Source organism: Pinus tabuliformis, chromosome 6 (genome assembly GCF_031772625.1).
Source record: "Pinus tabuliformis cultivar Carrire ecotype Pingquan chromosome 6, CPIR1, whole genome shotgun sequence".
NCBI lineage: Eukaryota > Viridiplantae > Streptophyta > Pinopsida > Pinales > Pinaceae > Pinus > Pinus tabuliformis.
The window spans coordinates 894,727,059-894,750,833 of record NC_142292.1 but is presented as its reverse complement, the minus strand read 5'-3'; the positions used below and the strand labels follow the sequence as shown (position 1 = coordinate 894,750,833).

The window sequence follows — 23,775 nt, the reverse complement described above, 5'->3', positions numbered from 1 at the left end:
TATCCAAAGATTGTAGTTTTTAAGCTATGCAGACTCCAGGCGGTTCCGTTCCTCAGTTGGAGGCTATATTGGAATGGTTACAGCAGGAAATGGGGTATAAACTGCATGACCGATATTTATCTTCCAACAAACCCCTGCCATCGCCGAAAGATCTGAAGAAAATATGCAGGGGAAATATGTTACCCATCTGGAATTTCCTACTGCAGAGAGTAAGGTCCGAGAAAACATTGGAGAAAATTAAGAGAAACATTCTTGTGCACCGCAACCCTAGCATCGCAGTCGGTCTGTAAGAAGGATTCGAGGCAGCAGCAAAAAACTTAAATGTGAAGGAGGAGGAAGTTAAAGGCAAAAGCAGGAAGAGATATGACGACAGAAGCAAAGGAAAGGTGGCCGAGGTTACCAAAGCTAAAGAGCCTCTGGAAAAAGGACACACTTCTAAAGCCTATGAGACCCGAGAGAGGGCTCTGAGAGAACGAGGTGCAGCTGAGAAAGAGGTAGAAAGACTATGCCACGTCCTTCAGCGGCAGAGGAAGGAATTGAAGGGACAGATGCTTGAAGCTTCCAGGGAAGAAGCTGAATGCAAAAGAATGCTTGATGAGAAATCAAATTATAGGTACAGATTTAAAATTTATTGTGTTGTTGATTCATTTTCTAAAATCAGACTAGGTTTCGTTACCTTGTTCTATGAGAACGTTACATTATTCAAGTTAGTTTCTTGGTTAAATTCTGTCGCTTCTGAAAAGCCTGTGTATCAAATTAGTTTTGTGGATCTTGCAGCTTGTTTACATTAAGCTATTCTGTTAAATATTAGGAATATCCTGGTTTCGAATATGCTAATTAATGCGATAGGTTCAGAAGGGCCTTGACACTGTGCTCTTTTTAAGCTCCTTAATGATAAATACGGAATAAACGAACTGATTATACCCGATCCCAGAGTTACTCATTATGCTCCAAAATTCCTGATGTAATATATCACAGGGAATGATCTATTACTCGTAAGGCAGTGTGTGGCTGAATTTCATTTTGTCAAACAGGAATAATTTCGTGCAATAACATTGAAATCAAGTTTAACTGGATAATATATACTGTGAAGAACATTAAGGAACTTCGCTCAAATTTTAAAATTATTTCTAAAGTTTTCATTGAAGTATCGCCTTTTGACTGTTATTTTTTCTTCTTCTTTTGTATTAGGCATAAGCAGGTAATGCTTGAAGCTTATGACCAGCGGTGTGAAGAAACATGCAAGATTTTTGCAGAATATCAGCGACGACTTCATCGTTATGTTGATCAAGCAAGGGATGCACAGCGAGTGAGGGTTGGCAGTGGGCAAGATGCAACTCCTGACATTCTGCATGCCCGTAACGAGCAGGATACAGTTTATGCCACAATTAAGGGCAACAAGCCAGCGGATGGTCTCATTCTTATTGAAACAGCACAGGAAAGGAGCATTAGAAAGGCATGTGAATCACTTGCAGCTCATCTCATTGAAAGAATACGGAACACTTTTCCGGCTTATGATGGGGGTGGTGTTCAGGGACATGCACATCTAGATGCTGAGAAGCTAGTTATTGATTTGGATGGGGAAATACCAAATGATGTGAAGGATCTTGCTCTAAATTTGCTTAGGAGTCCTCCACAATTGCTACGTGCAATTACTACATATACAACTCGAATTGTCAATCTAATAAACCGAGAGACTGAGAAAATTGATGTCAGGGATGATGCTGAACGTCTGAGGTATTTGATTATTGCTTTGCCTTCTCCATTAGCTTTAATTTTGATTTACCAACAATGCTATGAAAGCAGATATCTGTATTTCCATTATTGTATGATCACAATCTTGTTTTTGAAATAATAGCTGATCAATTGTCTGTTATTATATTTATAAAATGCCTTCCTTAAATACAATAAAAGTATTGGAAGTGCCTCAATACCATGGAACCCATCCCTCCTCTCCCCCTCCACTGAGAAATTGCTTTTGGAAACCACTCATAAAAATTTCGTGGGCATTTTCGAACAATGAGCTTTAGGTGTAGTTTCTAGGAAATTGAAGGAGAATTTCAAAATTCCAAACAATGGGGTTTTTGAAAAATGGCCTCAATTAGATGAGACATGAGAATTTTTTTAAATTGTCAACAGTTTGGGAGATTTTGTTGGTTTTCTAAAGGGTATATACTCAGTTTTTGGCATGGCCGAGTTTTGCAAAACAACTGATCCTTTATTTGAAGGTTGGTTGTTGGGTGCATGTTTCCTTCATGGCTTGGAATTAGAAGCTTTGATATCATAAAAATGCTTTTTCAGATCTGGGTGCATATTCTACCAGAGTTTTAGAAGTCACTGGTTTTGATATCCAAGAGAAGATTATTCATAACTCTTTTGTATTCATTCAGTTTTATTCATCGCATACATAGCTTAATAATTTTGGCTCTGAGCACATTCTAATAGCAAATATCTTGAGTCTGCTAACCTATTGCATTTGTTATAAAGGGAATTTCCAAGATCTTGGTCTGGTTTCCGACTAACATTTGAGAATGTTGAAGTTCTGTCTATGTCAAATATTGGGGTATCGTGTATATCTAGTATAAGACGATAGCAGATTGATAGTTATTATAAATCGTGAATTGCCTCTGTGTTTTCGATGTTTAACAAAGGGAGTGAAAAGAACTATTGGTGATGTGGCAGCAGCAGGTTCATAATAGCACCCCCTTGACAGTTTTCAATACCATGGAACCCATCCCTCCTCTCTGCCTCCACCGAGAAATTGCTTTTGGAAACCACTCATCAAAATTTCGTGGGCATTTTCCAACAATGAACTTTAGGTGCAGTTTCCAAGAAATTGAAGGAGAATTTCAAAATCCCAAACAATGTGGTTTTTAAATTGTTGCATACCAGAGTTTTTAAATTGTTGCATACCAGAGTTTTAGAAGTCACTGGTTTTGATATCCAAGAGAAGATTATTCATAACTCTTTTGTATTCATTCAGTTTTATTCATCGCATGCATAGCTTAATAATTTTGGCTCTGAGCACATTCTAATAGCAAATATCTTGAGTCTGCTAACCAATTGCATTTGTTATAAAGGGAATTCAAAGATCTTGGTCCAATTTCCGACTAACATTTGAGAATGTTGAAGTTCTGTCTATATCAAATCTTGGGGTATCGTGTAGATCTAGTATAAGACAATAGCAGATCGATAGTTATTATAAATCATGAACCCACTCTGTGTGTTCGATGTTTAACAAAGGGAGTGAAAAAAACTATTGGTGATGTGACAGCAGCAGGTTCATAGTAGCACCCCCTTGACAGTTTTCAATACCATGGAACCCATCCCTCCTCTCCCCCTCCACCGAGAAATTGCTTTTGGAAACCACTCATCAAAATTTCGTGGGCATTTTCCAACAATGAACTTTAGGTGCAGTTTCCAGGAAATTGAAGGGGAATTTCAAAATTCTAAACAATGGGGTTTTTGAAAAATGGCCTCAATTAGATGAGACACGAGATTTTTTTTTAAATTGTCAATAGTTTGGGAGATTTTGTTGGTTTTCTAAAGGGTATATACTCAGTTTTTGACATGGCCGAGTTTTGCAAAAAAACTGATCCTTTATTTGAAGGTTGGTTGTTGGGTGCATGTTTCCTTCATGGCTTGAAATTAGAAGCTTTGATATCATGCAAATGCCTTTTCAGATCTGGGTGCATCTTCTACCAGAGTTTTAGAAGTCACTGGTTTTGATATTCAAGAGAAGATTATTCATAACTCTTTTGTATTCATTCAGTTTTATTCATCGCATGCATAGCTTAATAATTTTGGCTTTGAGCACATTCTAATAGCAAATATATTGACTCTACTAACCAATTGCAATTGTTATAAAGGGAATTTCCAAGATCTTGGTCCAGTTTCCGACTAACATTTGAGAATGTTGAAGTTCTGTCTATATCAAATCTTGGGGTATCGTGTAGACTTTAAGTGACGACATACTTTCGATTGAAGATCCACAAGCACCAGAGAACAACATTGGGAATAATTCATATAATATTTTGAAGCAAGTGAAAAAACACTTCAGTGTAGTATAAATATGCAACAAAGTTTTGAGGCTCTCCATCAACAGGTAGTTATTGTAGTATTGGTAACAATCGTGAGTCCAAAAGATACAATTTCAGGGGGGAAGTTGGGCCAAAGATATTTATTTCCTACATAATGCAGAAGGTTTGGTCTAACTTCATTTCACTCTTGGCTATGCTTATGAAGAATAAATACAATGACTTTGTGCATTAAGAAACAACAGAAGAATGCAAGGAAATTTGCAGAATTTTTTTTATATCATTCTCTAAGAGAGAAAGTATATTATGTTGGCCTTCCTAGTCACCCAGGCCTTTAGTTGACATATTCACAGACAAAGAAAGGACAGCTCTTGTGAAAGCTAGATGAGAGGATAAAATGAAGTATGTCGCTCAAAAGAATAAAGGAATATGCAATAGCCAAAAGTAGTGCAAGAAAGTAACACCTTTAATTGCTAAATGAACCAGGATACTGAATGAAAAACAACAACCCACTACAAAATTTTACTGGAAGAAAACAACAAAGCCTGTTATGAAACTATGTACTGAGACTACTGATGATTTTTCCATAGAAGCTAAAGAGAATGCTTTGGTTTGGTATCATCTTGATGCTGATCTGGATTTTTGATCTTGCCAATCCAAGGAGCTATTTAGATAATTTGGAGAGTGTGTTTGCAAACAAGCAAGTGAATGTCAAAATTGTACAACATATTATTGATGTTTTTGTTTATAGGTCTACTATGGGATCAAGGTCTATGGAGAAATATTCAATATTTAATATTGTATAATGTGTATGTTAGCTACAAGTTTATGTATGTAAGCTAATGATGGCTTCCATCAATCTCAATCTATGCAGTTTCTTAGGCATGAGAAGATGCTACCTCTGCAATTTGGTCATGGATTCAAAACAGAGCAGCAAAATGTTGATAATAGAGATGGCTTCAGTGGTGTCTATGACCAAGTTGTTCACATGAAGGAGCTTATTTTCCTTGAAGCACATGCAGAGCCATATATGAGGGAATTGACTGCCAGTGATGTTGTCATAGGTACATTCGTAACTCTTGTTGGAAAAGAGAGGGTAGGAAAATAACGTACAAATATTGAGAAACACCAAACACAATGGATTTCCAATTATTGATGGACTCCTATATCATTGTTTTATGGCATTAGGATATCAAAGAGATGAAAACCATGGTTTTTGATAGCTAGGCACTTTTTTTTTGTAGTTTTGCCAGATGTCTAGGAAAAGAGTAATTAATTTATCCTACGAATTTTACCACTAATTATATTTTTACATGAGTAATTAACCCATGGATAAAGTAGAGTATATTTTTCAAATAAGTTATATGAAACAAAAGGTTTTGTAAACCATACTTCAACAGATGACAAAAATTTCTCTTTCAAAATTGGATAAAAGGACCATTGGATGACAAGTGGCATAGTTGACCCTGTTTAATTAGAGGTCGATAGATTTTTAGGAATATTTACAACAGATTCAAATTTGTAGGCAGGATATCAATAGTCAAAGAATCAATTTCCAAATTGATGGCAAAGGATTTTCTATCATTTCTGTATTCCTTGTAGCAACTTAAAGTTTATTTTATTTTTAGTTTACTGTTAGGATTTTATTCCTAAAATCTTGTAACAGCTTGAGGATTATGTTTTTCCTATATATTCTTTCATTAGAATATATATTTGTAATGTAAGGGAGGTTGGATTTTGGTGTAAAAAACCCAGGTTTGTATACTGTAGAAGCTTGATAAAGTACTCCTTGTTATGCCTAGAAAACTGGCTATTGCTAACGGCATAAGCTAACGGCTATCTTGGCATTTTGACTGCGCAGTGGAGGATGTCCATTACATACCTAACAAGAAGGGTTCTTTGAGAGTAAGTATAGCTATTAGTTTAATTCTTGTCTCTGGGTCCAGAATATTGTTGAAATCTTCTAATTTGACTGTTTTGTGATAATATTTGATGGTATTATTGTTCATATACTGGTGAATATTGATCAATATGAATGATTTTCCTTTCACAGTTCTTGTGTTTTGATTCTTTATGAATAGGAATTGATTCATTCAACTAAAATTGGTATTGTTGATTTTGATGGTACTTCTGTTCTCCAGCTTGATAATTGGGTGCTTTGCCGAATTTACATGAAAATTTGTCATTCTTAGAGAGTACAAGGGGTGGAACGAGATGAATCACCAAGTGCAGATGAAGTGATCGCTTCTTTGCCTGATATTGATTAGCAAAACAAACTGCAACTACCCAAAATTGCCTCTTTCAGTGGGTTGTTGGAGAGTGACGATCCTTTCATAGATGGTTTTTTAAACGATGAAGCCATGGATGGCAATGGAAACAACAACGGACTACCTCAAGTCCAGTCTTCCAACCTCTCTCACAACAATTTCATCAATAACAATGACAACAATAGCGATTGCCGATATGAAGTTGTCCCAAAACAAGAAGAATTGGCAGTGGAGAATGACAACAAATTCAATTCTCTCAACAGGACCCTCTCCTTAGCATATAGGGATGATGAAACCAACCCTGCAAAGAGATTCAACAACATGTAGAACAACTACAGCTACAATGTCAACAATAACGTTTCAGCCTTGCTTAATTCAATGCAGCCCAATCAAACTTTCCAACAGCAAAACTTCCTAAGTGCATTGAATGACAGTGAACAGAATTTCAGACTTCACTACATTCAGAACATGCATTGGACCACCTAAGCAACTGCTCATCACAGAGATTTTGAATTCTTTTCAACATGACTAAGATTGGTATACGTCAAAATTTTCTGATACTAACTCAAAATAAATTGTTCTTTCTACAACTGATCTGTATAATAGTTTCTATGGTATACATGAAAATTGTCATAATTTGTGCATGGAATGAATAGTAGCATCTTGCTATATTTTTTGTATAGCAATAGGTATATACAATCAATGTATCAGGTGCAAAGAAACTGTCTATGGCTTCAGGCCTTTATTCATCAGACCATTGTAGCATTTCACTATGGTATATTATTGTTTATAGAGGAGTAGACAAGTTGTTCATACAAAAGCCTTCCTAAAGATGAGAAGGCTTATACTTCCAATTTCTGCATAAGAGCAGAAACTTGTACAATAATATCCCAATATTCAATCAGAAGGTTTGCAGTTAAAATCTCCATAGTATTCATGGGATGCATAGCTATAACAATCATCAGATCAGAATGTTTGCAAGAGATCAGGAGACCCATATCTACAATTAAGTTTCTGTATCAAACCATACTAAAGCAACAATATCAAATAAGGAGGAGACATTACATAAGAGAGACTCCAAGACTTGCTAATATTGCTTGTCATAGTATGAAAAATCTGGTTTACCTCTGTATCAGATCTGTAAAGATCTTAGAATGAGATCCAGACATATTAATGTGAAAATTTCTGTGCATATTAGATATAAAAGATTTGAGTTTTGGGTTATCAAAGCTATAGACTGAGAACTACATGGATTGCTTGATAGGATGGCTAGTTCGATTTGTATATCAGGATTGCTAGCTTCTTTGGGGTGGTAGTGTGAGATGAATGGGGAATTGCTACTCGTTTCATACTTTAAGAGGGAGATGAATTTCCCAGTGATGGTGGTGATGAAGGAACTCAACAAAAGCACAGAGAATAGCATCGCTGATTGAATAAAAAAATCAATTGTGTAAATACAAATAACACACCCTACAAAGTGATGTCTGCTTTTTCTGCAAGGTTATCATTTTATCAGTATTGTATAGAACATAAACAGTTAGCAAAGCTACAAATGTGAAATGTTAATTGGTCTTTGTTAGTCAATTCTAGTTTGTGCACATATGGAATATTGTCCAGTGTGTTTCTTTGCAAAAGAAACACATTGCCAAATAGTTATTTTCAAATAGTGAGTTACTGCTGCAACTCCACGTTGTAAATGCTAGAGCCTGTGGAAGGAGACCTCCTTATCAGTATACGCTGTGTTACAGAATTATTTGATTATATAGTTTATTAGATATTCGTTGGGGCATACGGCACGTTGGCTGGGGTTAGATACAACGAATTAGATTCCACCCACAAAGGTAGCATAATATTTGGTTCTCATTGGTTGGCCACAGGAATCCACAATATGGTACAGCAAGTTCTATTGGATGTATACTAAAATAAATTTTTATGTTTTTGGCGACGATAATCCTTGACTATTCATGGTTCCAATTGGATTTATGGTTTAGCCAAGGTTACACCATTTTGGGTTTCGTAATATACTCGCTAATTCTGGATTTTTCATGGTTTCACTTGGATTATGGTTTAGCCATGGTTTCACCACAATCCAAGAGATTTTGGCTTTTGTAATATAGTCAACGTCAGAGAAAATACAAACGACCCAGAACATTAGAGAAAATACAAACGACCTAGATCCATCGAAACCTTGGAAGTTTGTCCATGAACTCTTCAGATCCATCAAAACCTTGAAATTTTGTTCATGAACTCTCCGAATCTGGTATAAAATGTGTACTATATTTGAAACTTCAATTTGCCATTAAATTAATGGGACATGAATTCCCACAAAGAAGTTTAGAAAGGTGCAATTAAGTTGAGCTTTCAACTTGTCATTCAATTGCTGGACACTGAATATTAAATATAAGATAAATATATAGGAGTAGCATGCGAGTGTTAGTTTTATAAAGAAGATTCTTTTTATTATTAATAAAAATATAGATAGTTAGTTTCATTTTAAAGGGTTATAAATATGAGTTATAAATACAAGACTTAAAGGGTTGTAAATATTTAAAGGGTTGTAAATATGAGTTATTAATTGTTTTTATGCAAAACCTGATAAATAGTAATTTAGTAATTTCTTTTTAATTGAGCAACTCAAATTCATGTTTCTTTAGGTTGAAGGTAAAGCCACTAAAGTGGAAAAAATTGTGATGCCAATAATAGGGATCGTAATAAGAAATTTAATATTCCAAGAGGAGGAGGTAGTAGTAGATTCTAATAAATTAGCAATGCAACAACATAAATGTTTGTAACAAATTTAGAGAGATCCACCTTGTTGAATAATTCACACACTACATGGATAATGGATTCCCGCACTTTATGCCTTACGGCGTTTCCTTTGCAACATCCAGTGCAAATGCTAGTTGTTAATGATATGATCTCTCTTACACTTCATAGTTCGAGAAAAGAAAATCAAATTACTTCACCCCATTCGCATAACCATGAGAATTTTATTATATGAGTTTAAGTTGGAATTATGATAAAAATAAGACAAAGAAGCATAATTTGGAATGGCGTTGTGTAGCCGCGAAAACTAGTTGGACTTTGTTTATTTTGTCTTAAAAAAAAATAGATAGTAAGAGTGAGTGAATCTTGTTTTTGTGGTTGGAAATGAATTTAGTATTATCAAAAATTTATTGTAACATCAAAATCTTAAAACTTAAAATTTGATAACTGTAATGAAGATTTCCTACAATTTCTCTAAAATTTTAAATATAATTTATCATAAAGTGGAAAAAAAAAATGGAATATTCTACCCAAGCTGAGGAATTTCCCAGGACTGTCTGTCGAATGGGAAAACTTCGGCCATCGGCAAATGTAATGTCAAAATTGTGTGTCAGCGGATCCGTATGGCAGGATCAAGGATTCATGTCAGATTCGATGTGATGTTCGTCTCGATCTCTCCGTTGCTCGTTAATGGAGTGGATGGCGGTTAGGTGAAAGCAAAAACCATTCCTGAATTCTCCATTCTCCATTCAAATTTGAAAAAACCATTCCTGTCCATGTTTTGGAAAAGAATTTTCCATTAAAACTTGTAGGTTGAATTCACTGAATAGAGTTTTGACATTGAGATTGCCAGCGGCCCAAACAGTCCTTGCTTACTGAACTCCTGGACAGTGAAGTGCCTTGGCCGCCGGCCTGTATTGAACAAGTGAGTTGTCTTTTCCCCTCTCAACCCATACTAGCATCCCATTACCCTGTTCTTTTCTATGCAAAATTCTGCTTCCTTCTCTCTCTGTTTTGTGTTGTGCTTATATTAGAGGTTATGTTTTGATTTGATTTTGGTCTTTTTTTTGCTGGTTTTTTTCAGTCCTATAAAGTTGGCCAAGAATTGTTTCCTTGAATGGTGCATGGTACTTTGATGCAGCTTCATCCTTAGATGGAGAACGGATGGACTAGTGTAGGCTGTTACGGAATCTGATTAGAAATCACAAGGGCTGCCTCTAGCGCTTACAATATTGTTGCTTCTTTGATTTTTCTTTACTTTTACATAGAATCGTCATGCCTGTCCAGGGTGGATCGGATCCAAAGCGGAAAAAGGAAAATATGGTGAAGGGATTTAACTCTAACCCTAAACAGCCCAGCCCTAAGAAGATCATTCAATGCAATCGAAGAATGGAAATTAAATCCCAAAAAGAATTTTTGGAGAACCACTTGTTAATCCATCTACAAGCCCAAGCCGTTCGTTGTAGGCTAAATATCCCAAGTCCCGCTTGTCTCTTTGCGCCAAAGCCGTTTGTTGCAGGCTAAATATCCCAAGTCCGGCTTGTCTCTTTGCGCCAAAAGAGCAAGGTTTATCTTCTCTTTTGTTTTTTTTCTTCAATTGATTTTAACAGTGACTCTGGTGGTTTATTTTGTTTTGAACAATTTTCATTACCCTTTAATTGTTTCAGGTGAAAGCCAAAAAAGTTAATCGTTTATTGGTTACAATAAATGTATTGGGCAGCGTTGGTCCATTAAAACTTTTGGCAAGAGAAGATGAGACTGTGCATAAAATAATTCACACTGCTCTGAAATTGTAGAAGGTCGTGTGCCAATTCTAGGCTATAATGCTAAAAAATTCGTGCTCCACTGTGGTTACAGTGGAAAACGGAAAGTAAGGTTATACCATATTTTTAATTTGTAACCATCTATAGAGGTTTTCCTTAATTTAAATCGTTATTGTTCTCTCCGTATTATATATCTTTATATACTTCTTTATGTGCATATATGTTAAAGCATTTATATATAAGAGATTAATCATCCAAAAAAAATTGTTGCAATGGGAAGGAAACAAGTAAAACCGTAAGAAAACTATCGCAAAGAAAGATCACTTAAAGGTAAAGTTGAAAATTAGAATCTTATTATTGTACTGAGTCTATCACTATTCTAAATTTTACATGATTCATTTGAGATTAATTTGATATATAAGTGTTTTGTTATTATTGTTATTGGAGTTGTCTATAATGCGATTTTTTGGAGATTCCGGTGACTAAATCCGGCGGAAGAAATTGAGGTTAAATCTTGATTTGTTGCAGTTAAAATGGTTTTTTAGCTGCATATTTGGATTCAGCACCCTGGAAAACCCCTGGGACGCTTTGATTGTGCAGAAACTAATTATAAAACTTGTGATTTCAATAAATTGCTGCCGGATTTTGACCGGAAAAACCCACCGGAAAGGCTTCCAAAAAGTCGCATTATAGACAACTGCATTGTTATTTAGAGCCGTGAAAACCTCTCAAGTTGTTGGAGTTTTAGGAACCAGGAATTTACTATAGGAAAAAAACATGGTAGTAAATTTGAAAAGGAGGGGAAAGTTATGTAAAATCCTCCTGCTCACTAACACCAACATCATTTGAAGGGAAACCTGAAGGGAAACCTCCGGAAAAGTTGGTGGAAAAATTTTCGTATTTCTTCTCATTGAATGAACCTTTATACCAATACACTATTTGTCTCCTGCAACGAGGTTGGTTATAATTTTCATGCCTATCGTCTTTACTTTATAGAGCATGGGGTTATAATTTTCATGTCTATCATCTTTACTTTATAGATATATGTTGTAAATTTATTGGCATATTCATTGTTGAAAAACATTTGAGCATGTTATCACATGAAAGACATTAATGTGAATTGTGGAATGCTTTTGAATATCAAATTAACCATTTATTGTTACAATCTTCATAGATCTAAATATAAGTTTTTGGATTTAAAGTCATCTCAATACAATTTTTTTATATTTAGAATTTATTAATAGATGTTTTTCAAATTCATGCATGTTACAGTTTAGATTTGTTTAATAATCTCTTTTTTTTTACAAGAACACATCAATATTTATGATGTTAAGTTGACTTTCTTACCTCTTCCATTGTGAATTTTTTTATTGGTTTACACTCTTTTTTTATTTACTAGTCTTAATTTTTATTTGTGATTAATTGAATTAATTTTCATTTTTTTTAATCAAAATTTTTACTGTTTTATATTTTTATTAGTTAAATTAATATTTTATATAACTATTCGATATGGTTTTATAAGATATTTAACACCTAATATAGGTGAGATATATTTGTAATTTTTTAAGTTTTAAATTAAAAACTAGTTCTTGCTATATATGATTATTATAAATCAAGCACAATTAACACTTAATATAGGTGAGATGCATTTGTAATCTTTTAGGTTTTAAATTAATAACTAGTTCTTACTATACATGATTATTGTATATCAAACACAATTAAAGATTTCCTTGTCTTTGAATATGTGATAATGATGTAAGTGGAAGAAATACAAAGGTTTCATTATCTTTGAAGATCCATGGTTATTGATTCAAAAATTTGTATGAAAATAACAAGGCATTATATAAAAGACAAGAGAAAAGTGGATGAGAAAGATGAGAAACATTCATTTATAAAACAAAAAATTAAGTAGGCAATAACATTACTATTAGTAGCATGAATATGAATTTCCATGTTTTTATTTTAAACAATATTAGAATACATGTTTACATCATTAAATGTGTTTCACCATATATGAGATATGGTATTATGCTTACAAGTCAGCAATGTCTTATTATATTAGCCTTATTAGCTTCACCTTATTACATAGTAGTTGACATTAGATTCAACACCAAATAAACCTAAACAACATGGTTTAGTTTCCATTGAAAATTTTGTTACAAAATTTGTTCCTATTTAATGGGTGATAGATTCGTATAAAATTGCCCCACTACTACTTAATCCCATCAGCAATGTTAGCTATAAATATGCATCATTTAACAAGTATTCACTTTCCAAATCATTTTAGTTTCATACATACAATATTGTCATGCATAAAAGCATATGCAAATATTCATTAATGTGTAAATGCCAACAATAGTTGAGTTAACAATATAAACATTTCCAATTCCCCATAGTGTATTGTCATCAACAGATCGATATATGAAGTAAGTATCATAATCACTTGTTTACGAATTGTAATAATCTTAAATTGAATTCAATTAATGCATATAAGTTCTATTAGTTAGTTATACAACACTAACCAACCAACCATCTTAATGCATCCATGACAAGACTTAATCAAAAATTAGTTATTACAATGAAGTCTCATTACTCGACTCATTATTTATTTTCAATATCTAAAGGGGTTCTTACAATGTCTTTTAAAACACTATATCATCATATCCAAGGACATTCCCTGTATTTTATTATTAAACACTCATGAAGGTTTTCACCCCTCACTCAATGGCTTATAATGGATTTCATCCCTTATCCATTGTCATAAAATCTTACAAGGAAATATCACTTAAATAAAACATATGTAGCAAAAATCTATTACAATCATCATGATATCATTTGTCTTCAATATTTATATCTTTGTCGTCTAGTTGTTTCATCAGTGGACCACCCTACAACTCGCACCCATTTGCATGGACCATTAATTCTTTACCTGCCACAATGTTAAATATAATCTATACTTTGTGTAAGTAACCAACTTTTCCTACCAATGTTGTCATTAACAACATTGATATCATGATTACATTTATAAATAATCATATTAACTAATATATCCCCTCGCATAAGCACATATTCTTAGAGGACAAAACACTAAGGCATTCCTTTGAAGGAACTAACTAAAACATCAGTTATAATTTTCTTACATGAAAATTTACATAAACTTTATCAAAAGAACTAGTCCTTTAGCTATTACTTTTGATGCATGCAAATATGTAAAGCAATCTAACACAACTTGTTGTCTCTTCCCGCATGCGAATGTATATCCTTTCTAATGAAAGCTAACGCAAATCTCGCGTGCATACACATCTCATTCAACAAGAGACTAAGATAATAGTTATGTTAGCATAAAAGTAATCACATATCATTTTCCTAAAGAAATATGGCTCAATAGTTCCTCTATCCATACAAAGAACATATCTCTATAACACAATGACTATTCTTTGTGCATCCAATAGCTTATCATAATAGCCCTTCTTTAATGTATGCAACACATATTCCCTTCTCTAATTCTCGACAATAAATCATTAATGATGGTGTTTGAGAACTATGAATGATACTTAAAAGCTACTCATCCATGCCCTACTTCAATATTTTCAATTAGAGAGTGCATTCAACAATAACATTGATTATATGAATAATTTATTATATGTATGTGTGGTTATAGCTTAAATATCACCATATTCTTGGGTGATGTAATATTCTCGAATAGAGATACCAAGAAACAACAATATTTTCAAAACGAGGGAACAATACAACCTGAAATTTTATTTGCATAAAAAAACTAGGAATTACGACTATGAAAATTACTTGCTAAAATGAACGTAAATATGAAATTTTCCTCTAAATTTTATCTCTAGATCGACCTCCAAGATTAATGAATGAGTACATCCCATAAAATATGTTGTGTTAGGGTCTCACAAATTGTAGTTCTTCCATTGAAACACGCCCTTCTAAGTAGGGGGAGCTCATATGTCTCTCTGAAACAAGGGATATTGAAGGTTATTAGACCTTAAGCACAAAATTACAACAATATGGAATATAAAATAACAATTTATATCTTCTCAACTATCAAAGTGACCTTCTTTTATAAATTATACATGCAATGACTCGCATCAACTTCCATGCATTTAAGTTAACTAATGGTGAACTATGATGAGATGGCCATGCACACGGCTAAAGGAAGTATAATTGAGTTTAATTGAAGTGGAAGTGGAGGGAATAAGCATGTGTTTAGTCTAGTGGAGATATTCTTATGTCATGTGGGAGAGAAAAAAAACATGCACCTAGTTAACTGGCCTACACACTCGGTTATCTCCCTATGAATGCATGTGTTGTGGTTAACTCTAAGAAAAGTGTTAACTAATTCCTAAATTAGTGCATGCATCTCAGTTGTCTTAGTTCACTCATGCATGTGCTCCAAATAAATCCCAATCACACTCAGTCTTATACATGTGCATTAATCCCTGTGCATGCAACCAAACCCAATGTGGCTTTGTGTCCTTTTCCACTTGGGTAAGCCAAGGAAATGACAATTGATTTTCTATTTTTTTTCTGGTTTGAGTTGGGGACATTATAGTCATCCCCACCAAATAATGCTTATCCTCAAGCATTTGTAGATTAGGATGCTTAAGCATATCCTCCCCTTCCCACATAGCATCCTCCAAGGGAAAGTTTTTTATTCTAAGATTACTTTATTTCTCAAACATTTCTCTTGACTTGTAGATTGGTCTCTAGAATAGGTGGGTATCAGTTTTCCTTCTTCATCCATGGGAGGTAATTTTGTTGAAGGATTCACATGCTACCCAAGAGATTTTTAGAAGCATGATACATGAAATACATTGTGAATCTCGCTTGTAGAAGGAAACTCCAACTCATACACTACTTCACCACTTCTCCTAATCACCTTGAAAAGCTCGTAAAATTTGGGGTTTAAGATTTTCCGTTTCACTAATCTTCAATAAAGTTTGTCTATAAGGTTGAAGATGCAAAAAAACCATGTCTCCCACCTTGAAAGACCTCTCAACTAGATGGCGACCAAAATTGTCTTATGTGTTCTTGTGCAATTTGAATATTCTTTTCGAGTGTATTGAGGATATATCAGTTCGCTTTATCCCACTTAAAATATTTTGGAGCCCAACAATAAGAAAAGACAAAATACAAAAAAATAGAAGCTTCATAACCATACACGGATTTGAAAGGAGTCATGTCGATGTTCATGTGTTATGTAGTTTTGTAACAAAATTCTACAAAATGTAATCATTTTACCCATGCTTTTTGATGTCCCAACACATAGTTCCTCAAGTAGCCCTCAAGCCATTTATTAGCAATTTCTATTTGGCCATCTGTTGAGGTTGATATCTAGTGCTATGATCAAGTTTTGTTCCTGCCAAAATAATCAATTCTTTCCAAAAGGTGCTAATGAATATGTGATGCCTGTCACATACAATCCTCTTAGACACACCATTAAGTTTGAATACGTGCTCAAAAAATAGATAAACAACTTATGGATATTTACATTCAAAAGGAAGCAGAATGAAATGAGCATATTTCATATTTAGTATTTCTGGCTACTGCAACAAAAATAAAATTCTCACCATTTACCTTTGGCAGTCCTATGGTAAAATACACGAATATTTGTTCCCACTTTTGGTTGGGAATAAGAAGTTGTTCTAGTAGCCCTACAAGGAAGGAAACTTCAACCTCGTTTAGTTTGCATTCTAGAAATTCGCTCACATTATTGAGAACATCATCCTTCATACCCTTCCATGAGAACCTTTCACAAATAGAGTTGTATGTCTTAAGATAACTAGGGTTACCAACAAGCTAGTTGTTACGAAAAATGATTATAATTTTGTGTTTAAAATTACTTTCGAGTACTCAATAGATTCTATTCTTGTAGTAGATGGTCTCATTCATCACTTTATATCTTCCATCACCATTTTTACCTAATAAAATATCACAAGAATGCTAATTTTTTGCACATTTTGCTAGCATGTGATATTTCTAAAAGGTTGAAATTTTTGAAGGTGAGAAAAATAAAGGATTTATAGATAATGCATCAAAAACAACATTATTCTTCCCCTTGATGAATTCAATGTCAAAATCATACCTTCGTATCATAATTACCCATCATTTGTCTCTCATTTAATTATTTTTTCTCCATGAAATACTTCAGGTTGTTTTGATCAATCCTCACAGTAAACTTGTTTCCCACAAGATATTGATGAAAATTTTCAAGTGCATGCATGGTGGCCAACATCTTCTTATCATATGTGGAGAATCTCCTTTCAACTTTATTCAATTCTCAACTTTCATAAGCAATGGGATGCTTTTCTTGCATTAAAACAACCTCAATAGCAATACCTGAAGCATCACACTCAAGCACAAAAGGTTAAGAGAAATTTAGTAAATAAAAAACAGGTACTCGTTACCTTTTTAAGATGATCCATAATTCCTTGATTCTCATACATCCAAACAAAAGAATCCTTCTTGGTCAAATTTGTCAAAAGAGCAGTTAATGAAGAAAATCCCTTCACACATTATATAATATGTGCATTGACCAATAAAGCCTGACAATTGTGACACGTTCTTCAGTGGAGCCTACTCAAGCATAGGTTTAATCTTCTCTCGATGTGCCTTCATACAACCTACACCAATGATATATCCCAAAGATAATAGCTCAGTCATGTTGAACTCACACTTCAAGGCTTTTGCAAAAAGCAACTAGCCGCTAATATACTTAACATTTCATCAAGGTGTCGAAAATGCTCTTCCCATGACTTGTTATATACTAATATGCCATCAAAGAAAACCAATACAAATTTATGCAAATGTTTGTTACACATAGCTCATGAAACATTGAAAAGTAGTTGGAGCATTTGATAACCCAAAGGGCATCACCAAATACATAAAATGTCCGAAATGGTACCAGAAAGTTTTTTTGTGCACATCCTTATCTAAAATTTGAACATGATGATATCCTAAACAAAGATCCATTTTGGAGAAATATATGGCTCCATGTAGCTCATCCATCAACTCATCAATACACAGAATAGGGTACTTTTTCTTGATGTTCTTCTTATTTAGTGCATGATAATCAATGCACATCCTCAAAGTGACATCCTTCTTTACTTAAAAAAATAGAGGAAGCTAAAGGATTAGAGCTAGGTTGTATTGTCTTGTACCCAACAACTCGTAAATAGTCCTCTAGGTATCATCCTGGATTCATTTAGGATGGCAGGTAGGCAACCATAACTTCTAGCTTCTTGTCCACAAGCTCAATAATATGCTCAAAACCAAAATATAGATGTAGGCCATGTGGTAGATCTAAAACCATCATATTATAATTTTACATGATATCCACATTGTCATGTATCGCTAGACCTTCCTAAAATGAAACATTGCACTGTCCACTCAGCCTCATAATGTTGAAAAACTCTCTCCATACCCTTAGTTGTAATGACTCTAATAGTATATGGAGTTAAGCCCTATAATAACACCTTCCTAACATTTTTTGTGAAACTCAATTGCATAGTCTTAAAGTTCATAATAAATAGATTTATCAAATGCAACCATTGAAGACCCGACACCAGATTGGTATCATCAATGTCAACCACATAGAATTCATTGGTAATGGTGTAATTACCCAAAGTTATACTTAAATGTAGAACATGATCAACACAATGCAACAACAATGAACCACTTCTTATTCCCAACCAAAAATGGGAACAAATATTAATGTATTTTACCACAGGACAAACAAAGGTAAATGGTAAGGACTTTATTTTTGTTGCAGTCTCTAGACATACTAAATATGGAATATGCTCATTCCATGTTGTTTAATCTCCACAAGTTGTTCGTCTATTTTTTGAACACGTATTAAAACTTAATGGCATATAAGAGGATTGTAAGTGATAGGGATCACATATTCATTAACACCTTTTGGTAAGAATTGATAAACTTGGTAGGAACAAAACTTTATCATAGCACTAGTTATCAACCTCAACGGATTGTCAAATAGAAATTGTTAATAAATGGCTTGAGGGATACTTGAGGAACTATGTGTCAAGACAACAAAAAGCATGGGTAAAATGGTTACATTTTGTAAAATTTTGTTACAAAACTACATATCACATGAGTATCGACATGACTCCTTTCAAATCCTTGTATGGTTATGAAGCTTTTAATTTTGTGTATTTGGTATTTTCTAATTCTTGAGCTCCAAAAGCTTTTAAGTGGGATAAAGAGAACCAATATATTCTAAATACACTCAAAAAGAATATTCAAATTTCACAAGAACACATAAAAACTTTGTTGATCGTCATCCAATCAAGATGTCTTTCAAGCTGGGAGACATGTTTGTTTTTCATCTTCAACCTTATAGACAATCTTCGTTGAAGATCAATGGAACGAAAAAATATTAAACCCTAAATTCTACAAGCCTTTCAAGGTGATTAAGAGAAGTGGTGAAGTAGTGTACGAGTTGGAGTTTCCTTCTACAAGAAAGATTCACAATGTATTTCATATATCATGCTTCTAAATATCTCTTGGGTAGCATGTGACTCCTTCAACAGAATTACCTTCCATGTATGAAGAAGGTAAATTGATACCTATTCCAGAGACCAATCTACAGGTCAAGGAGAAACGATTGATAAATAAAGTAATCTTAGAATATCTCATCAAATGGAAAAACTTTCCCTTGGAGTATGCAGCATGGGAAGGGGAGGAGATGCTTAAGAATCCTATTCTACAAATGATCAAGGACAAGCATTATTTGGGTGGGGTGGGCTATAATTTCTCCAAATGAAACTAGAAAAACTAATAGCAAATAAATCGTCGTTTCCTTGGCCTACCCAAGTGGAAAAGGACACAAAGCCACATTAGGTTTGGTTGCATGCACGGGAATTAATGCACATGGATAAGACTAAGTGTGATTGGGAGTTATTTGGAGCACATGCATGAGTGAACTAAATACCACTAAGATGAATGCACTAATTTAGGAATGTGTTAGCAATTTCCTTAGAGTTAACCACACCACATGCATTCATAGGGAGATAACTGAGTGTCTTGGCCAGTTAACTAGGTGGATGTATTTTTCTCTCCCACTTGACATAAGAGTATCTACACTAGACTAAACACATGCTTCTTCTCTCCACTTCTACTTCAATTCAACTCAAGTATACTTCCTTTAGCCATGTGCATGGCCATCTCATCATAGTTCACCATTAGTTAATTGAAATGCATGGAAGATGATGAGAGTCTTGCATGGATAATTTATAAAAGAAGGTCACTTTGATAGTTGAGGAGAGATACGTTAAGGTTTTATATTTTATATTGTTGTAATTTTGGGCTTAAGGACTAATAACCTTCAATATACCTGGTTTCAAAGAGACATATGGGCTCCCCCTACTTAGAAGGGCGTGTTTCGATGGAAGAGCTACTATTTTTGAGACTCTACCACATCATCTTTTCTGGGATGCACTCATTCATTAAGCTTGGAGGTCAATCTAGAGATAAAATTTAGAGGACAATTTCATATTTATGTTCATTTTAGAAAGTAATTTTCATAGTTGTAATTCCTAGTTTTTTTATGCAAATAAAATTTCAGGTCGTATTGTGCCCTCATTTTAAAAATATTTGTTGTTTCCTGGTATCTCTATTCGATGATATTATGTCACCCAAAAATATGGTGATCTTTAAACAATAATCACTCATTCATATAATAAGTTCTTTAGTATAATCAAGGTTATTGTTGAATGCACTCTATAATTGAAAATATTGAAGTAGGGTATGGATGAGTAGCTTTTAAATATCATTCATAGTTCTCAAACACCAACATTAGAATTGAAAATATTGAGTTAGGGTATGGATGAGTAGCTTTTAAGTATCATTCATAGTTCTCAAACACCAGCATTGGTGGGGTAATTGCATAACAATCTATCACCTATTAAATAGGAACAAATTTTGTAACAAAATTTTCAATGGCAACTAAACCATGTTGTTAAGGTTTATGTGGTGTTGAATCGAATTTAATTAATATGTTGTAAGGTGAAGCTAATAAGGTTAATAGAATAAGACATTATTGACTTGTAAGCATAATACCATATCTCATATATGATGAATCACATTTAATGATGTAAACACATATTCTATTATTGTTTAAAATAGAAACATAGAAGTGCATATTCATGATACTAATAGTAATCTTATTGCCTACTTAATTTGTTGTTTTCGATTAATCTTTCTCGTCCTTCTCATCCACTTTTTTGTTGTCTTTTATGTAATGCATTTTTATTTGCACAAAAAACTTTGAATCAATAATAATGAAATCTTCAATGATAATGAAACCTTTGTCTTCCTTCCATTTTTAGCATTATCACATATTCAAAGACAACAAGTCTTTATTTGTGTTTGATATACAATAATCTTATATAGTAAAAACTAGTTATTAATTTAAACTTAAGAGATTACAGATGCATCTCACCTATATTGTGTGTTAATTGTGTTTGATATACAATAATCATATATATATAATAAGAATTAGTTTTTAATTTAAAATTTAAAAGATTACAAATGTAACTCACCTATATTAGGTGATAAATATCTTATAAAAAATATCAAATACTTTTATAAAATATTAATTTAACTAATAAAAATATAAAACATTAAAATTTTGATTAAAAAAATGAAAATTAATTGAATTGATCAAAAATAAAAATTAAAACCATAAATAAAAAAGGGCATAAATTTTTAAAAATTTCACAATGGAAGAGGTAAGAAAGTTAGTTAACATCATCGATATTTATTTAGTTCTTGTCAAAGAAAATAGATTGATTAAGCTAATCTAAACCGTAACATGCATGAATTTGCAGAACAACTATTAATGAATTCTAAATATAAAAATTTGTATTGAGATGACTTTAAATCCAAAAATTTATATTTAAATCCATGAAGATTGTAACAATAAATGAATTCTAAGTATAAAAACGTGTATTGAAATGACTTTAAATCTGAAAATTTATATTTAGATCCATGAAGATTGTATCAATAAATAAATTCTAAATATAGAACCATATATTGAGATGGCTTTAAATCCAAAAACTTATATTTAAATCATGAAAATTGTAACAATAAATAGTTAATTTTATATTAAACGCATTCCACAATTCACATTAATCTCTCTATGCCATAACATGTTCAAATATTTTTCAACAATGGATAGGCCAATTAATCTACAGCGTGGCTCTATATGGTAAAGACGATAGGCTTAAAATTATAACCAACCTCATTGCATGAGATATAACACTATTGGTATAAAGGGTCATTCAATGCGAAGAAATACCAAAATTGTTCCAGTGACTTTTCCATAGGTTGTCGTTCAAATGATACATTAATCTGTCTATGTAATACACTTTTCAACAATGGATAGGCCAATAAATCTACAAGATGGCTCTATAAGGTAGAGACGATAGGCATGAAAATTATAAACAACCTCGTGGCATGAGATAAAACACTATTGATATAAAGGTTTATTCAATGCGAAGAGATATCAAAATTGTTCCACCAACTTTTCCATAGGTTGCCATTCAAATGATGTTGTTGCTCCTCATTAGGAGGATTGTTCATAACTTTCTCCTCCTCTTCAAATTTACTACCATGTTTTTTTCCAGGGTGTAAAGTCCCAGTTCCTAATACTCCAAGAGAGGGTTTCACTGCTACAATAATGACAAAGCACTTATATATCAAATTAATCATGTACAATTCAGAATAAATCATAAATTTTGTACAATAATACGATTCTAATTTTCAACTTTAAGTGATCTTTCTTCGGGATAGTTTTCTTAGGGTTTTAAATGTTAGCTTCCCCTTGCAGCGATACTTTTTTTGCAAGATTAATCTCTTAAAGATAAATGCTTTAACATGTATGCAAATAAAAATAAGTATATAAAGATATATAATAGTGAGGGAACAATAACGATCTTAATTAAGGAAAAAGTTCTGGAGATGGTTACAGATTAAAAACATGGAATTGTTTAGCATTGTAGCCCTTCCGTGGCGTACAATTTCAGAGCAGTGTGAATTATTTTATGCAGAGTTTCATATTCTCTTGCCAAAATTTTTAATGGACCAGAGTTGCCCAATACATTTATTGTAACCAATAAATAATTAACTTTGTTGGCTTTCGCCTTTCGCCTGAAACAAAGAATTAATGGGTAATGAAAATTGTTCAAAACAAAATAAACCACAAGAGTCAAAGTTAAAATCAATTGAAGAAAAAAAAAACAGAAGCGATGATAAACTTGGTTCTTTGCGAGCAGAGAGACCAGCGAAACTTGGGATATTTAGCTGACAGCCAACGGCTTGGGATTGTACATGGATTAACAGGTGATGCTCCAGAATTCTTTTTGGGATTTGATTTCTATTCTTTGATTGCATTGAATGATCCCTCATAGAGCTGGGCTGTTTAGGGTTAGGGTTAAATCCGCCTGGGACAGACATGGCCATTCTACCCAAAAGTAAAGGAAAATCAAAGCAGCAGCCTTGGATCCGATCCGCCACGGAGAGACATGGCGATTCTATGCAAAAGTATAGGAAAATCAAAGCAGCAGCGATATTGTAAGTGCCAGACCTTGTGATTTCTAGTCGGATTCGGTAACAACCTGCATGACCCGTTCTGTTTAGGGTTAGGGTTAAATGCCTTCACCATATTTTCCTGTTTCCGGCTTGGATGGGATCAGCCCGGGACAGACATGGCCATTCTATGCAAAAGTAAAGGAAAATCAAAGCAGCAGCCTTGGATCCGATCCGCCCGGGAGAGACATGGCGATTTTATGCAAAACTAAAGGAAAATCAAAGCAGCAGCAGCCTTGGATCCGATCCGCCACGGAGAGACATAGGGATTCTATGCAAAAGTATAGGAAAATCAAAGCAGCAGCGATATTGTAA

General features: G+C 33.6%; 1 pseudogene; it reads left to right on the top strand.

The window, feature by feature from the left end:
* Positions 1-26: 26 nt before the first annotated feature.
* Positions 27-23,775, top strand: LOC149261806 (AUGMIN subunit 5 pseudogene; annotated as a pseudogene).